The sequence below is a fragment of the Sorghum bicolor genome, chromosome 9, assembly GCF_000003195.3.
Source record: "Sorghum bicolor cultivar BTx623 chromosome 9, Sorghum_bicolor_NCBIv3, whole genome shotgun sequence".
NCBI classification, from domain to species: Eukaryota; Viridiplantae; Streptophyta; class Magnoliopsida; order Poales; family Poaceae; genus Sorghum; species Sorghum bicolor.
This window is the reverse complement of record NC_012878.2, coordinates 52,537,165-52,554,127: the sequence shown is the minus strand read 5'-3', so window position 1 is coordinate 52,554,127 and position 16,963 is coordinate 52,537,165. Positions and strand designations below refer to the sequence as shown.

At 45.9% G+C, this 16,963-nt stretch overlaps 1 long non-coding RNA gene across 1 annotated transcript; it reads left to right on the top strand.

Moving 5' to 3' along the window:
- On the top strand, positions 5,455-7,982 carry LOC110430578. Its single transcript, XR_002447932.1, has 4 exons — positions 5,455-5,874; positions 6,779-6,963; positions 7,246-7,345; positions 7,961-7,982. It is a non-coding gene; the product is annotated as an uncharacterized LOC110430578 (long non-coding RNA).

The window sequence follows — 16,963 nt, the reverse complement described above, 5'->3', positions numbered from 1 at the left end:
ATTAGGAAACTAAGACAACTTTTGAGAGGTTGGGTGAAAAATGGAAATGGTGAATACAAAAAGGAGGATTGCTGAGGAACTTGATAAAAAAAGCAGAAACTCAAATTCTAGGTCAGCGAGAGATTGATTTGAAACAAACTGTTAAAGAAAGAGTATGGCAGTGTTACTTTGGGAAGAATAAATTAGTTAGTTCCGAAGGGCTAAAACTGAGATTACAACACAAAATATTTTGAGATGGTAGAGCTAATGGCAAGAGAAGGAAAACTAGAATTTTTCGACTTGAACAAGCTGAGGGGAATTTAAAGGAAAATACATTACAAAATACTATAAAAGGATGGTTTGGGGCTCACCACAAAGAAATGAGTTTTCTTTGTACGAGGTATAAATAGATAACGTCCCTCAAGTAATAACAGAGGTTGAAAATAAACTTCTAATTGATATTTTTATTGAGAAGGAAGTGAGGGATGCTCTTTTTCAAATGAAACACAATAAATCTTTGTGCCCAGGTTTCCTATAGAGTTTTACAGTCACAGTTTGAACTTTGGAGTAATCAAAGAAAGGTACTCATGCATAATTGTTGACTCACAATTTATTCAACGTAACTAGCAAATTCATAGGTACGATTTTTTTAACAAGGTCTTAGAATATTTTTTTTACCCTTCTAAAATTAATTGTATAGCACGTAATTTATTGTTTTATAGAAAAGAAAGGAATATATGATTTTTTGAATCCTTGGATCTAATTGTACAAGTTGTAATATGTATCTCTTATAATCCTAAACTGCACTAGAAATTCCTGTTCGCTGGCTAAAAAAAGGTTGATGTTGTTGCTGGCGTTTATTTATTTTAAGAGAAAAACACTAGTATTTTGCTAAAACGGTACGGGTGATAAGTTCAAGCGACATGCAAGTCATCCACATCTACAGCCCACTAGCACATGGATTATGACACATATCTATTCATAAAGCTATTTATATCACCGAGACACATCATTCATTAAAATACTCGATTCGTCGTCCCTGTAGCAACACGCCGGATATGTTTCTTGTAGTATCTAAACGTACAACCAAATGCACACGGCACACCATAGACACTTATAGCTTTGTCAGTAACTACATTTAAAACAATATATTCTATAGATATTTTTTGTCAAAATTAAATATTTTTTGACTTATAAAACAAACGTAAATGTGCTTATATTTTCCATCAGGGGCACTAGCGGTAAATTTCATCGGCCTAGCAATATCAAATGAGCGATTTGGGGCAGACATGAATTGCAGTAGTTTATATATGAGATGACGAAACCTCGTGTTCTCAATGGCCACAGCCCACGGTGTCTAACATATAGGGTGAGTATATATTAATTATGAGTGTCTATGTTGTATTGTGTAACTTAAAAGAAATTAAGATCCGATCACATTCAGAGGTCCTAAAAGAAAAAAAATCAAGGTCATGTTCTATCTGAAAATTAACTAGAGTACAGTGAATAAGGATCTACTTTGGATACAGGCTGCACCGATTTTTTAAGTACTTCGTATTCAACTATCAATTTGGGGTGTGGATATGTTCTCACTTTCCAAGAAGTGACGTATTTTTAACTTTAATCCACTGTCAAAAAAAACTTTAATCAAATATATACAAAAATATATTAATATTTGTGATACATAATTAATATTATTAGATGAATTATAAGAAAAAATAATAATATTCACGGTGCATAATTAGTACAATCAGATGAATCATTGAATATATTTTTATAATAAATCTATTTAGAGAAATAAATATTGCTAATATTTTCTACAAATATAATTGAACTTAAGAAAATAGACCAGCGGCCCATAATAACACATATTTCTAGAGGTTCACGCTGCAGAGGTCTTTCCTGGAACCTGACGGACGCAGCATTCCTGGTCTCGCTTCCATATATCCATACCACACGGAACATTTATCATCCAGAAATAAAAAAAAAATTATTCTCGAGCTGCAGCAGTTGTCGATCGTCGTGCATCGATCGTGCTCTTGCAGGAGACGCGGCAATGGAGCTGCCGAGGACGGCAATGGCTTCCACTCTCGTCGTCGTATGGCTACTTCTCCAGCATTCATGTAAGCAGATGAGCCTCGTCGCTCTACTACCTTTCGATGCAACCAGAGAAATATGATCGATCGAGCGACAAGCTCACGATCGTCCTGGATGCACGCAGGGCTGCAGGTGCCGTGTGCGCACGGAGCCGACGACTGCTGGGTCCTGGACCGCGACCACTACCGCTACTGCTTCAGGACGGCCAAGTGCAGGGCGGCGTGCGCCGAGGACCACTTCGTCGACGGACGCTGCAAGAAAGGGTTCCCCTACCTGCTGCCCCTCTGCGAGTGCCTGCGCCCACAGTGCGCACTGCGCAGCGGCGCCGCAGCCGGAGCGACCAGCAGACATGCGGCCGATCGAGCTCGGATCGATCCCGCCATATAGCTCGTCCGAGACGCATGCGCATGCATAGTGAGCGAGGGGAAAACGAATGAACGATTGCAGCAACCTTGTGGATCGTAACCGTGATAACCATTATGTCAGAAATAAATCAATTACTTACTTGGTTGTTTACCTTTTACATACAACCGCACCGCAGAGCACATAGCACATGATGTTGGGGTGTTGGGGGGTGGGCCAAAACAGCTGGGATTAAGTAAAATTAAGCTATTTACAGATTTGTGCATAAACCTATGTAGAATTTCTAGCTAGAATAGATCTATAGATAGTTCATACCCACTAAACGTACTGCAATTAATGTCGTTCCTTATTCATCCATGTCATCTAATGATATGAACCATTCGATCTTCAGCAATGCATTCTATAAGAGCCACACAACAATCTAACTAAACAGAAGCAACACCGAGGAACCTTCTTTGATATCCTAATCATTTCAATGGCTCTAACAATATCCGTGGCCATTAGGACTAGTTTAGAAACCACATTGCGTGTGAAACACAACCTGACACTACGGGAGAGAGTGGCTTCCCCTAGTGCTAAATGCACTCAGAGGAAGACCCAATTGCACTCGGGGAAGTCTTCTCCGAGTGCAACACTCAGGGAAGAGTCTCCGGGGTATCTCTTCACGGGAAAGACGTCTTCCTCGAGAGCCGAAAATCGTGCACTCGGGGAAGACTTTCCCGAGAGCCGTTCTAGCACTCGGGGAGGCAACGTCGAGTGGCAGCCAATGTACGTGTTGACCGATTTACTGTAGGACGCACGGATCCCATATGTGTTATGGACTCTTATTACATTGTTATCTAAACAAAGGATGTGATTGATTTCCTGTTTCTAGCTTAGAGCCTGGTGTGTGGGTATAGGAATTAGGCATTCGTCTATTTCATGTCATTTCTACCTCGTCGTTGCAGTCGATCTCTCCATACTCGCCCTCTCTCACTCATCTTCTCTATGAGCTCACCAAGTTTCTCAACTCGTGACTCGCACTACAAGAAATATGACATTCTATAATGTTTACAGTATGACATCTGACCAAATAGTCACTAAATGAATTTTTATGGTGTTGTTTTCAGAGGCATCTCAACTTAGAGACATAGTAAGTAAAAGCACATCACAAAAAGATGTCTTACAACTAGTCTAATTGTATTGTGACAATATTTGCCATGTCAAATAGACCAATTTGCAAATGACATAAATCTATGACAAGGATGGTTGTCACTAATTACTCTATTGAATTTTAAACATTATATCCAAGGTAACTACGGGTTCAAGTGCCAAGACCCATTGCCACCTAGTCGAGTGGGTCCCGTATTTATCTTAAATTAGTCATTGCCTTAACATAATTGGACTGAATTTGTATTATACGCCCTCATTCGAAGTGTCCCATTCACGTCTCCACCCTGCTGCTCCTTGTCAGGCTCCTAGATTTACCACCTAAATTTGGTCTACCTCTTATCTGATCCTGTGTTCATCCTTGTCAGGCTAATGATTCATTTGATATTTGTGGTATGTATGGTTTGAATTATGCAGATCTGTCTCTTTTACCCTCTCACCTCTCCACCCTGTTGCTCGATCTCACGACAACAAGACCACTTTCTCCTTTTACTTTTCTGTGTGCAATAGTGCGATCTGTTACCAACTATATTGATTTTGCTTTGATCTTTGTAACTCTGTCTGAGGCAAGGGACTTTTGCTATTTTGCTTTCTGTGTGTTTGTCCACTGCCTATGATGTGAATCCGTTGCTGAGTATATTTATGCTTCTATATTCTAGTGATGAGAATCTCTTTTCTTCAGTTGCGTTTTGTTTTGCCATCCATATTTGTAATGCCTATGGAATGTATAATTTTTTTCTTATATGGAGCAATATTTCGTAACATGTGGTTAAGTGAAATCCAAAGTTTCTTAACAAAGTACACGCTCAAAATTAGATTTTATTTTGAAATTAAATCTAAAGGCATCAGAAACAAGCTCTAAATTTTCACGACACATGACTATTATCTTTAGCATCCATGCATGAAATTTTTGAACTATTATGAATGTATTAAATTAAAACAGAAATAGAACATCTCAAATAAACCTAATTTTTTAAGCATATGCTTTATTATGGAAATTTGGATTTTAGTTAAGCATGTATGCTAAGAAAATACATGACAAAACACTTCTCAAAACCATGAATTTGATTTTCATTTTTTTTGAAAAACATTTTGAGGCTACAAAATTTAACCAAGACTCAAATATAGTATTCTGGGAAGAATTTTAATTTCAAAATTAAAAAAGCTATGATGCCATATACAACAAAAATGTGTTGTGCTTGACTTTTAGCATTCATTTACAATATCCTTGGAGGCCACTGGGTCTTTTATTTCCGATGGACAGAAAGCTTAACTGTAGAACGTACGACTTTTTTATTCAAAAGAGTTGTTCCACTGGAGAAGACATCATATTATTGCATTTAAAAGATAGCCCACATTCAATCCATATCCATAAAAAACACACGTTTACACGATCACATATAGGTCCTTATAGTTACATGTAATCAATAGATATACTCACTACAACACGTTCTTTAATTAAAGGCATTTTGTTAAAGGCATCTTTTTTAAATTGCCTTAATTTTCCTTTTATCCAAAGGCATTGTTACGAGAATGCCTTTAAAGCTACTTTTTTAAGGCTAATTTAAAAAACGCCTTTAAATATCTGAGTACTAGAGGCAATTTTTAAAAAATGTCTTTAATTATTTGAGCATTGGAGGCGTTTTTCAAAATGCCTTCTATAGTCTTTCATATAGGCAAGTAGATGGACTTTCATTTGGGCCTTTATTACATAGGCAGGGAGAAGCACGGGCCTTATCCTGTACTCGTATTGCTCACGCACTAATTGGACCTTCTCAAACAAAATAAATCGGAGAGGCTGCTGATGTGTCGCTGAATCGTTCCCCAAAATTGCGAGAGATAGAGGAGGTGGCCGCTAGGCTCGCGATTTGGCGTCATGCCGGCCTGAGGTGGGCGCGTAGCGACAGGTCTAGAGATGCCGCTGGCGCGGCGCCCCTCGCCGGCCCGCGTGTGCAGACGAGGCTGCACGTGCCTCCATCCAGCGGCCCCCCATCGGCCCTCGAGAAGACGACGCGCGCGGGTCTCCTTGCGGCGGCGACGACCACCTCAAGCAGTCATGGCGGCGGCAGGATTCCTCATCTACGGCGAGCCCCGGATGCGACGTCGACGCTGGCGTGACTTCCTCATGCACGGCGGGCCCCTGATGTGGCATCGGCGGTGCGGCTCCATGATCTGTGGCGGTGGCGTGGCGGAACCGGCACGCAGGCTGCTGAATCCTCTGATCTGCGACAGTAGCAGCAGTTCGTCCACCTAGCATACCTAAAGGCAACAGCGACGCTGGCTAAGGTAAAATTATCCATGGTGCCCAGCTCAGTGGAGATTTAGGTTCATTTGCAAAAATTCGTGAACTAGGGTTTCGGGAATTTAGGGAGTAAACTTTGATTTGACTGGGATCTGCATAATCCCCTCCTTGGATGTGCTAATCCAAAACTCTAGCCGCTTAATGGTTAATGCTTATAAGCCAGTCATTGGCTTAATGAAATTATGAAGAAATGTGTTCTCTGAATACTGTTATTGGTACTTGGTAGTGCTATGCTCATCAGAAAATAGTGCCAAAAGGCTCCGTCTCTTCCTAATCGATTACAGTTTTATCCAAAACCAATGCTATTTTTTATGTCAATATGGTTCCATGTGACTATGTTGGTTATTTTGCTTTTGCACTCTATAAAATGCTATATCTCTGTCTGGGCATACTTTCACCACTGCTGAATTATTGATGTTGTATTGAGTTCAATTTTCAGTTGTTTTCTCTGGGGATATTTTACATCCTAATATTGATCTTGAGGAATCGTTTCCTTCCAAAACAAAAATCGTTCCATATTTTAATTCCATTCAATATACTAATTGCTGTCCAGTTTGTTCACCTCAAGCTCATTTTGTTATATTGTAGTTAAGTGAACATGTGTTGCTGCTATCAATGTGTTGACTTCAATGCAGAGGTTTAAGGTTGTATATAGGATTCACATGCTAAATTTCTTTAACTTAACAAGTTTCATTGGATACCTTGTTAGAGGGAAGGAAATCTCTTTAGGATACAAAAATTAGAGTAAGGTAGATAAATTCATAAAGACAAGTTGTCGACAACTGTAACGGTACATAGGCACAACCTGCACTTATTATTTACTTGATTTTGAAAGTTAATGTTTATTAGAAATGTAAATTCATGCAAGTTTTTTTTTACATTGATCAGTCTTACAAGCCTTGGGTTTTGAAGTCTGCAAATATAAAGTGGAAAGATTTCAAGGTTGTTTTGAAGACAAAGTACTTTGATCCTGATTTATCTGGTAGACATAATATCAGTAATGGTTATGGGAAAAGGATTCCAACACCTCATGGGAGTGGCTGGTGAATCACTAGAAGTCAAATGAGGGACTGGTATGTTGTGTTAGCTTAATTATTTCTATTGGTGCTTGTTTTGCTGTACGAAAGCTTCATAAACTTCTTGCTATACTAGCTAATTTCTTCCCTGACCTTCATGTATTTATTAAGCTTAAATCTGAGAAGAACATGTCCAATAGAGCACAACAACTCTATGGAAGGCACACCACTAGATCAAGAAGTAATGCAGTTGTTTTAGACTAGCTGGTATACCATTATCTTATTGAAATTTAATCATTGATTGTCTTTATGTGTTACCACCTATTGTTCTTAATACAGGAACTAAAGGAAGGAAGACAGATAAGCCGTGCTGAGCTCTATAGCAACACATACAGAAAAAATGGGCACCCAATTGATGACTACAACTTTGAAAAAAAATGTATGTTGCTTTCTTCCTCCTACTGGTTTATTAGTTGAGTAATTGGTCATAACTTTTTTGAAGGATGAAATCTGAAGAAGATTTCAAGAAGATCCTTCGGCTTTTTAGATGCTGGCCCTACCATTTTAACTATTTTAGGCCTTCAAATTTCGTTGCTTTCTTACCTCAACTTACAGCCTTTGGAAGTTCAATCCTTGTCCCATGCGTTGACTAGCTATTGTTTTTTATTCCCATGATTTAACATTGCTTTGAGGTAAGAGATAGCTTCTTTTTTTGGACTAGTTTGGATTGAACAGATAGCTTCTTATAATTCTTATATTACATTGTCTCTTAGAAAGCACCTTGGTATTTTGATGGCCTGAGCCTCTTGTGGGGTAATTGCTTCCTCACTTTGGCTTTCATAGCTCAGTCACAGACACACATGGTTCACGCATAGCTCAGTCACAACCTCCACTTCACTGCTTGTGCGTAAGCAAATCGCGTTGTGCTTTTTACTAGGCTCAGCACGCACATACTTAATTAATTTCTTCAGAATCATGATGAGTTAAATACTGAGTTACTAAGTTGTATTTTTGGCTTCAAAATTTAGCACTAACCTTTTTGTTTTCATTGCAGACAACTTGATTATTTGTCGGCCATAAAACTGATGATGCTGGTGCTCGTTTAATCAACTTGATTCATAGATATATCAGTTCTGGGTTATGTGAATCATGGAAGCTCTCTCCCTCTACTTCTTTATCTACATCTTTTGTTGCACTACTTCCATTTGCATCATTTAGGATTTGGGACCTACACAAAAGGACATGGGAATATCATTTGAAGATAGATATTTGATTATTTTTCTACCTTATTGATTGTGTTTGGTAACAAATATAACTCTGTATATGTTGATATTGGAAGGCGCTTTGAAAAAATGCTTCAAAAGACTTTTTAAGTCCAGTTTATAGCAGACATTTTTAAGCATGCCTAAAAAAGTTTTTGAAGGCATTTTGATGACTTTTAAAGGCATTTTTAAACGCCTTCTATAAACAGCCATGCTGTAGTGACTTACGCATGAGATCGGTCATTATCGATCACATTTGGAGCTAACCGTTCCAATCACAAGATATTTTGCCTATTTTCTAAAGTAATATGAAATATTATGTATTTCTCCTAGCTATTACCTCCTATAAGGCAGTATGTTGTAAAAGATGTTTAGATCATCGATTCATATATAGTTATTTTGGAGTATCGTAACAAAACCTTGAAAAAATACATGTAAAATTTGTTTTACTATACCTGAATGTTGGCCGTTTATTTTTTCCTATATAAAACAGCGCATGGAACATACTGGCCACTACCACTCTCTACCGGGCTGTTACTCGTTTCCCCATTGCTGACGAACCAATCCGAAGCACCCCGACTAGGGATTGCAGTTGGGGCGCAGGCAATAGCAAAAGGGCACCAGGTCGGGGAACTCCCACTTGCACTTCCCGTCCGCCTGGCCACGCCCCTGGCAGTTGCTCCGGCAATTGTGCGTCTTCGTGCAGACGTCGCTGGTCTCGCTCCAACAGTCCGCCCGGACAGGTAGCACAAAGCCTGCAGAGATTCACATGATTCAGGGAGTACAGGTACAAAACAAATACTCCTAGGCCTTGTTTACTTCACCCCGAAATCCAAAAAGTTTTCAAGATTTCCTGTCACATCGAATCTTATAGCATATGCATGAAGCTTTAAATATAGACGAAAATTAAAACTAATCACACAGTTTGACTGTAAATCACGAGACAAATCCTTTGACCCTAGTTAGTCTATAATTGGACAATATTTACCACAAACAAACGAAAGTGCTACAGTTCCGAAAACTTTTCAGTTTTCGGAACTAAACAAGGCCCTACAAGCTTTGTGCCATTTATTTGATGAAACGTCTGCTTACCGATGTTCATGAGAAGCATCAAAACGAGGAGACCTGAAGCCATTGCTTTGCTCGTCATCTCCATTTCTAACACGCCAGGGAGCAGGAGACGGCTGAATCCAGAGTCGATGAAGATCACCTTCAATGTATGTACACAACGCGATGGATGATTCTGGTGATGCAACAAACCACGTTTTTTTTTTTGACTCTATTCCATTGTTATATACAACTCGATTGCATTACAGTTTGTGGCCACGATCACCACGGCGCTCCGGATGCCATGCATGCCTCCCGAAACAGCCGTGCTATCCCACAACGAGTAGGAGACATGCGTACGTACGTGCGCCTCAGACACTACTCCTACAGTCCTACTACGGCCAAGAAGAGAAAAGAATGGAGGACCACTACCACATGAACGAGGCATACGTTGGGCCCTACATGACGCGCCTGATTTGGCTAAGTAAGACCAAGCTCACATTGTTGAATAAATCGACATTGATCAAGAGCCAAACCGAGCTAGGATTATCCAATAATAATCTCTCGGTTCATTTCAATTTGACGATGCCAATCTTCGCTCGCAGTTCACAGAACTGAACGCGACCTACTGACTTTGCCAGGACATCATCTATCCTCCCTCTGTCCACGCATTCATGGATCAAATAAAATATGGTGTCAATGTAGTGCTTACTTTTGTCATGGAGGACATGATTCTTTCTTAGTGCGATCGTAGACATGTTGTCCATGTTCAATTGCGACGGCTAGGCCTTGGTGAAGATCATGTCGCATGGTAGCTAAGTAAGCCATACCGTCTGGCATGCCACCGCTGCGTCTGCGATGTACATCGCTTCACATGAGGAGAGCGCCGCCACTTTCTGCTCATGGAACTACTAAGAGATCAACATGTCACTAAGGAATATAAATGATCCCCTATAGGTATTCTTTCCCTCATCCACATCTCCCCCCTGTCGCTATCACTATAGTCCATCAACTTGTTGTCGTTGTTCGAACGCTTTGAATATAGGATCTCGTAGTAGATGGTGCCAGAGATGTATCACGAGAGAAGTTTGACAATGATGAGGTGCTCCTACCAAGGCTTCTCTGTGATCCTGCTTATGTACCCCACAACGAAAAACTCACAGATGTTCACCAAGAGCTTACATTGTTGATGACGAGATCATCTAAATAGACGCCCATCACCACACGTGACGTTGTGATGCCACTTGTGTACATGTCATGCTCGCTAGCACAACGAATGAAAATTGAACTCACTGAAGGATGTTGTTGATCTTCACGTTCTATGCCCTTGGTGCTTGACGAAACCAATACAAAGCCTTCTATAACCTCAAGACCCTCTCCTTGTGCCTAGCTACAATGAAGCTCGATGACTGCAGGTGTAACATCCAGATTTTTTACGTAAACCAAAAATACGAGATTTTTAAAAAAATTTCCTGTAACCGTGTGAACCATATAGTTTTTAGGTTAAACTCGATCCTAACCCGCTAACAAATCGTGGCATACATGTAGATTTGTTTGTAGGCGAGTGCTCTTGTTCGCAAGTCATCTTAAGTCGGGTTTTGTTTAGGGTTTTAAGTTTCTTTTGGAATGCACAAATTCGTAGCAAAGTCTTCCCAAACTTTCGTTGAGCCTATCTCGAAGGCGAAGCGAATCCCTTCTCAACCTTTTCGTTGGAGTACGTCTCAAACTCCCTTGATCCTTTTTGAACTCTTTTCCAAAATTCCCTTCTCAAACCTTTTCTCTTGTTGATCTCATCACTAAATCTCCTCCGCAAAATCTATCTTAAATTCATGGTAACTCATCTCAATCTCTTTTTGAGTTCTCTCTCGAATGCCCCTCATTTTTTCCCTTTTTAAATTTCTCTCAAAACCCTTGAGTCAAATTCGTAAATGGAAAATCCATCTCCTTTCATGGGCCAATTCTTTTCCCCCTTTCCCTGACCTCCTCTTCCTCCTTCCCTCGGCCCAGCCTGGGCTCCCTTCCCCTCTGCCCCCTGCCGCGGCGCCCAGCCCAACTCGCGCAGGCCCGCTAGGCCGCGCTGCGCGCGCGCTCCCCCAACCCTAGCAAGCTGGAGCCGCGCCCAGCTCTCCCAGGTCGGCCCGCTCCCCTCCACTGCCTCGCCCCAGCCCAACTCGCGAGGCCCAGCTCCTCTCCTTGGCCCAAGCCACCCGGCGGCCCAGCTCCCCCTTTAGCCCAAGCCGCAGCTGCACCAGCGCCCAGCCCTAGCAGGGGCGTTCCCGGCCCCTGGAGAGCCACCGCCGCCAGCCAGCCAGGGCACAGACGCCCGATGGCAAGCAGCGCCTGCGCCCGCGCCCCAGCCCCAGGAGAGCGCGCGCCGCGCCCCGACTCCCGCGTCGCACCCTCTGCCTCCGTGGCACGGACGCCGATGAGCGCCGCGTGTCCTCTCCGAAGCACGGACGCCCAGGAGCCGCTGCAGCCCTCCATGCCCAAGCCACACGCGCGTATAAAAGCCGCGCAGCCGCCGCTCTGCTCCCTTCCCCGCAGCGCCGCCGTCCCCTTCTCCACCTCCATTCCCGAGCCGCCACCACTGCTGGTGCGCCCGCGCCCTCGGGCTCCCATGAGCACAGCCGCCGTCGCCAGGAGAGCACGCACCGCGCCCCGGCACCCGCATCGCGCCCTCGCCGAGCAGCCGCAGAGCCGCGGCCACGGCCTCGCGCTGGAGCCCCTCCGTGTCCGCGTCCCCGACCTCGCCCTCGCCTCGGCGCCTCAAAGCCCCTGCCCCGACGCGGAGACGCCGGAGCCACGACGTCGCCCAAGGACCTCGCCGAGCCGCGGCCACGCCCTCGCCTCGACTCGCCCTCGCTTCGACGCGCCCCCGCCGCCGCGCCGAAGCCACACAAAGACGCCGTGCTGCCCACGGCGACGCTCTGCACTGAGCTCCGTCACGCCATCGACCGAGCCGCCGAGCAGCAGCAACGACGGTCACGACCCCGACATCGAGCCCCATCTTCGAGCACCGCGAGCACGGCACCCCGGAGCGCGTCCTCGTCGGGCTTCTGCCTCGATGTCGTCGAAGCCCTCGACGCCGAGCCTGCCGCGGTCACCACGCCCTCGGTGTCGCTCTGCACCAAGCCCCTGCACAGAGCCGAGCTGGCCCCGTCATGTTTCGTCCTCGTCTGCACAAGAGCCGAGCTGGCCAGCACCGCGAGCTCTCCCCCGAGCCCCATCCTCAGGCGCAGAACCCCGACGTCGCGCGCGGGCGCCGCACCGGCCGTGTCGACCACGACCTTGCCGCGTCGACCCCGCCGAGCCACGGCGCCTTCAGCATCGGCGAGCGCCAAGACCAAAGTTTCCCTTTCCGTATCGCCATTTGTTGTCCTTGCTGAGACCGGCCTTCGTGCCGCAGTTCATCCACCGTGCAGGGAAGTAGTGGTCTCGTTGTGTCTTTGCCGAAGCGCCTTCCCGATGCCTGCTGCATATCCCGGCCAGCCGCAGCGAGCCACAGCCGGCCAGCAGCAGGCTTGCAGCTGATCGACGCCCTTCCTCGTGTTCGGCAAGGTCGAGCCCCGAACCCTAGTTGGCGTCATTCCCGATGCCAACAAAAACCCTATCTTACATTCATACACTTGATCATACATCTCCTACCTTGTTTAATACATGATCTATCTATGTCATGCACTTGTTATATGAGTTATCTATATCTATGCCTGTGCCGAGCCTTCGCGCCGGTCTACTCTATTTATCTCTTGTGCTATTGGAAATGTGCTACTCCGAGTTGTCGTAGTGTCTTTGTGTTGTTAGTGGTCGAGTCGTGATTCTTTATGTGTTTGACGTCGTCTGTGGACCGTGCCGTCGAGCCGGTTGAGAGGGTGATGTGTTGAGCGTTGCGATCGCGAGTTTGTCTCGCCATGGCCGTAATGCCAAGCATGTCCCTTCTCTCGTGTTATCGTTGTTCTTGTGTTATTTGCCTGAGGGCCGAGCCTTCGAGCCGGTTAGGGAAATGGTAGTGCGTTCGATCATTTCGATCGTGGGTTCGTCCCGCCGTGATCGCGATGCCGAGCGTAACTCATTCCCTGTGTTTAGTTGACTTCGTTGCGCTACGGTCGTTAGCTCCTATTCCCGTCCCTCGGACGTGGTCAACGTGGACTCGATGTCGTTAACGACGCGGTTCTTACCCGCACACCCGAGACCTAAATGACCTAGTCGAGTGGGATACGAATTAGGGGACAACCTTCGTGGAACAGTCGAAAGCCAACTCGTTAGGTGAAGCTCATGGTCGCGAGACGCCTCGCCATGGCCATCGAGCCTATCCCATTTTTCTCGCGTGTTTATTTATTCTGTCTTGTATGCTTATGCCACCTAGACCCGGGCATTTCCCTAGTTCCCGCGATGACAACCGCATCGCCTGGAACTATAGGAATGACCTTGTGCCGATTTAGAAGCACCTAGGTCGCGAAGTGTTATGAGTTAGTGTAGTTCGTGGGGTCGTGTTTATTCTCCAACTGTCGTTTGTTCCATGACGAGTTGGTCAAAAGAGTGTGATTCGTTCTCCTTCTCTCTTGTTCTCAATCCCGTCGATCCAGTAAGATGTGGATTAAGCCCCTTTTGCTTGTTTGATGTTTTGTTTCCAATCCCGTGATTCCCGCCGTTGCTATGGCGAGCGGATCAATGGAAAGTGAAACCCGTGTCTTTCCTTGCCTTTTTGGTTCTTCATGCTTAAACTCTTGTATGCTTGTACCTATTCGACCGTAGCATTTCTTTGGTTCTCGCGGTGGCAACCACACTGCTAAGGACCCTAGGAATGTCTTAGCGCATTCAGTGTACCTAGGTCGTGGTACCCTACAAGTAGCTTGAGCACTTGTGTTCTTATGAGTCACTCTTTCTGATTCCCCGCCTCTTACCATGGCGAGTGGATTGGAAGGAGTAGACCACCTTCCCTTTTCTTCTCTCTTTGTTCCACCCTCTCTTGGCTCTCGCCAACTACAATAGCGAATGGATTGAGAGAGACCGGAACTTCTCGTGCTCATAGTCTTTTCGATTCCTGTCGATCTCCGTGACGCTTGGATCGAAGAGCCACTAGCTATGGTGTTTGCTTATGATAAGTTAGGGTCTAAGCCAATTATTAAAGTCGTACAGGTTGACTTAGTCGACCCAGGAAGTACCGGCTAGGCTAAGACTCCAGCTTGTACTTAGTGAACAACCATTCCCGTTTCTTTTAGCCCAGGGATCGGACATCCGCCGAGAGGGCTAAGTTGTTTTCCTTTCGGTGCTCTTTTAGTGTAGTTGTTCTTCAGTGTTTTGTCGCCTATTTTCACAGTCTTTCTAGGTCTAGTGGATTGATTGTTTCGCCTTGTTTGTCGCTTACGAGGTAGTCGCTTTGGGGTTAGCTTGGATCGGATCAGGACCCGTTGGAGGGAGGACATGCGGAAAGGAGGATCTCGGATGAGAACAACTACAAGTGCACTGTGGATCTTGGAAATGACACTCAACAGGTGCCACGTCCCACCCAACCTCGTAGAATCCTATTAGACATGCAATATTATAGATGCTAGTGCTTTACTTTTATGCAAATGAACTGAGATAGGTTGCATGATAGAAATGCTTGTGAGCCATTACCTTGTTGCAACCTATAACCCTCTAACACCCGCTGTCAGGTTAGATGCTTGCTTACTACTTGCTACTGCTTCTACTACGCATTATATCTATGATGTGATGCAATGTGGGAGATTGGATGTGAGTGGATAAGGCACGTGGTGCCGATAACTGGATAATGAGATGGTAATGGATTTAGGGAGATCTTGGCGTGTGTCTTGGGTGTGTGGTGAGTAAAGATGGCAACGGGCAGCTAAAATCCGCGTACCCGCGGGCACCCGACCCGACGGGCGAGGATACGGGCACCAATATGTGCCCACGGGCACGGGCGCGGGTAGAGATTTGTGCCCAACGGGCAATCCTACACGGGTAAGAAAATACTATGCCCGCACCCGTAAACCCGCGACACCCGCACTGACATGTGGCCCCATATGACAACTGATATATATGGCTCGGTTCTAGGGTTTCCACTCCTCAGTCTTGGTCTAAATTTCTCCTAATCCCCTCCCCCTGCGCCGCCGTCGCCCAGGAGACACGAGTCGCGCGACTCGCGAACTCACGATTCCCCGCTCGACGCTTTCCCCTGCGCCGCCGTCGCACGCTTTCCCCTGCGCCGCCGTCGCCGAGGACTCGCCCCCGAGGCCCCGACGCTCACCCCACGCGAGTCTCCCACTCTCCCTGAGTCCATGGCCAGACCTCGGTAGGCGGTAGTCGGCACTGCACCCAGCGGCGTCTGCCAGGCGCTAGCGGCCAGATCCCGAGCTCCCGAGGCCAGATCCCGAGCGGCGTCCATCCTCGGAGACTGGCTGCTGACTGCTCTGACCTCGCCGTCCTCCCTGCTACACAGGCCGCCGTTGTCTTCCCCACCGCAAGTTCAAAGGCAAGTTCCCGATTTTGCTTGTTCTTGATGCCTTCCAGCAGATCTTGTTCTTTTTAATTCCTGTCTTCATATTTCAGTTCGAGATCAGCCTAATAGAGTAATAAATCGAGTGACAATTTGATACATATTGTGATGTGCAGCTAGAATGGCGACCCCTGGCGGGTATGCGGACATGCCCGCGGGCGAGCCTTGCCCGCGGATAGCGGGCATGGGCACAAGTTCCTACCCGTGACGGGTAACGGGCGCGGGTGCGGGCACAAGATTTTGGTTGCGGGTGCGGGCATGCAAAGGCATTATCCGCGCAGATTTTGCCCGTTGCCATTTTTAGTGGTGAGGGTCGAGTCGACCGAGCAGGATCTACGACGAGTCTTGGGACAAGTCTTGCCGGGGAACGCTACCTGGGCGTTCTCCATGAGAGATACCTGTGGCGGGTATATGTGACAGGGAGAGGTCCCGGAGTGGAGTGTCTTCGTGGGACGAAGCACCGGGATAGGAGGTGCTGTTTAGCACGGGGTAATCGGATGTCCCGTCGAGCGGGGCATCGGTTGGCCCCTTGTGAAGATGTCCTGTTTGATATGTTCTGTGGACCGGGTCTTAGGAAGCCTTGCACCCCACTCGCTCTTATGGGGAGGAGACGGATGTACGACTAGCTAGGGCGGTGCCACTACTAATAGGTTGTTAGCGGATAGTGTAGGGAGGTACGGGCATGAGGACCCACACCCTCCTAAGACAGCGTAGTGACCTGTGGGGCCCGATACTACGCCTCACAGTCTCAGCATATCGGTGGTACTCCGGTATGGTCCCAGTTCTGAGTGGTAGGGTGGCATCGTGTTTAGTTGGAAGGCAGCCCGGAATCAGCCTAGGCGGGGCGCACCGCCGATGATGGTGATCTTGTGGTTAGTGCAAACCTCTGCAGAGTTTGGTTGATCGATCGATACATATGCCGATTCGTCGGCTATGGACCTTTCCTAAGTACAGCTTCACTTGACTAGTGAGAGGAGTCCTTTCTACCTTCCCCTGGGTTTGTGTTGGATCCGGCGTTGGCCGTTGAGGCAAGGCACGAGCGGGAGTCGTACTTGCCGCCTAGAGAGTGAGAGTGTGGTGAGATGTGTGTGATGGGATGGATGGATGGATGTGTGGATGAGATGGATTAAAACTTGATGAATTATTATTATTAAATACTGATGAACTTGCATAGGAAAAACTACAGCCATATATATAGGCCTATTGATCTACCCTTTGCATTCCACTTACCACAAAGCTTACGCAAAAGCAT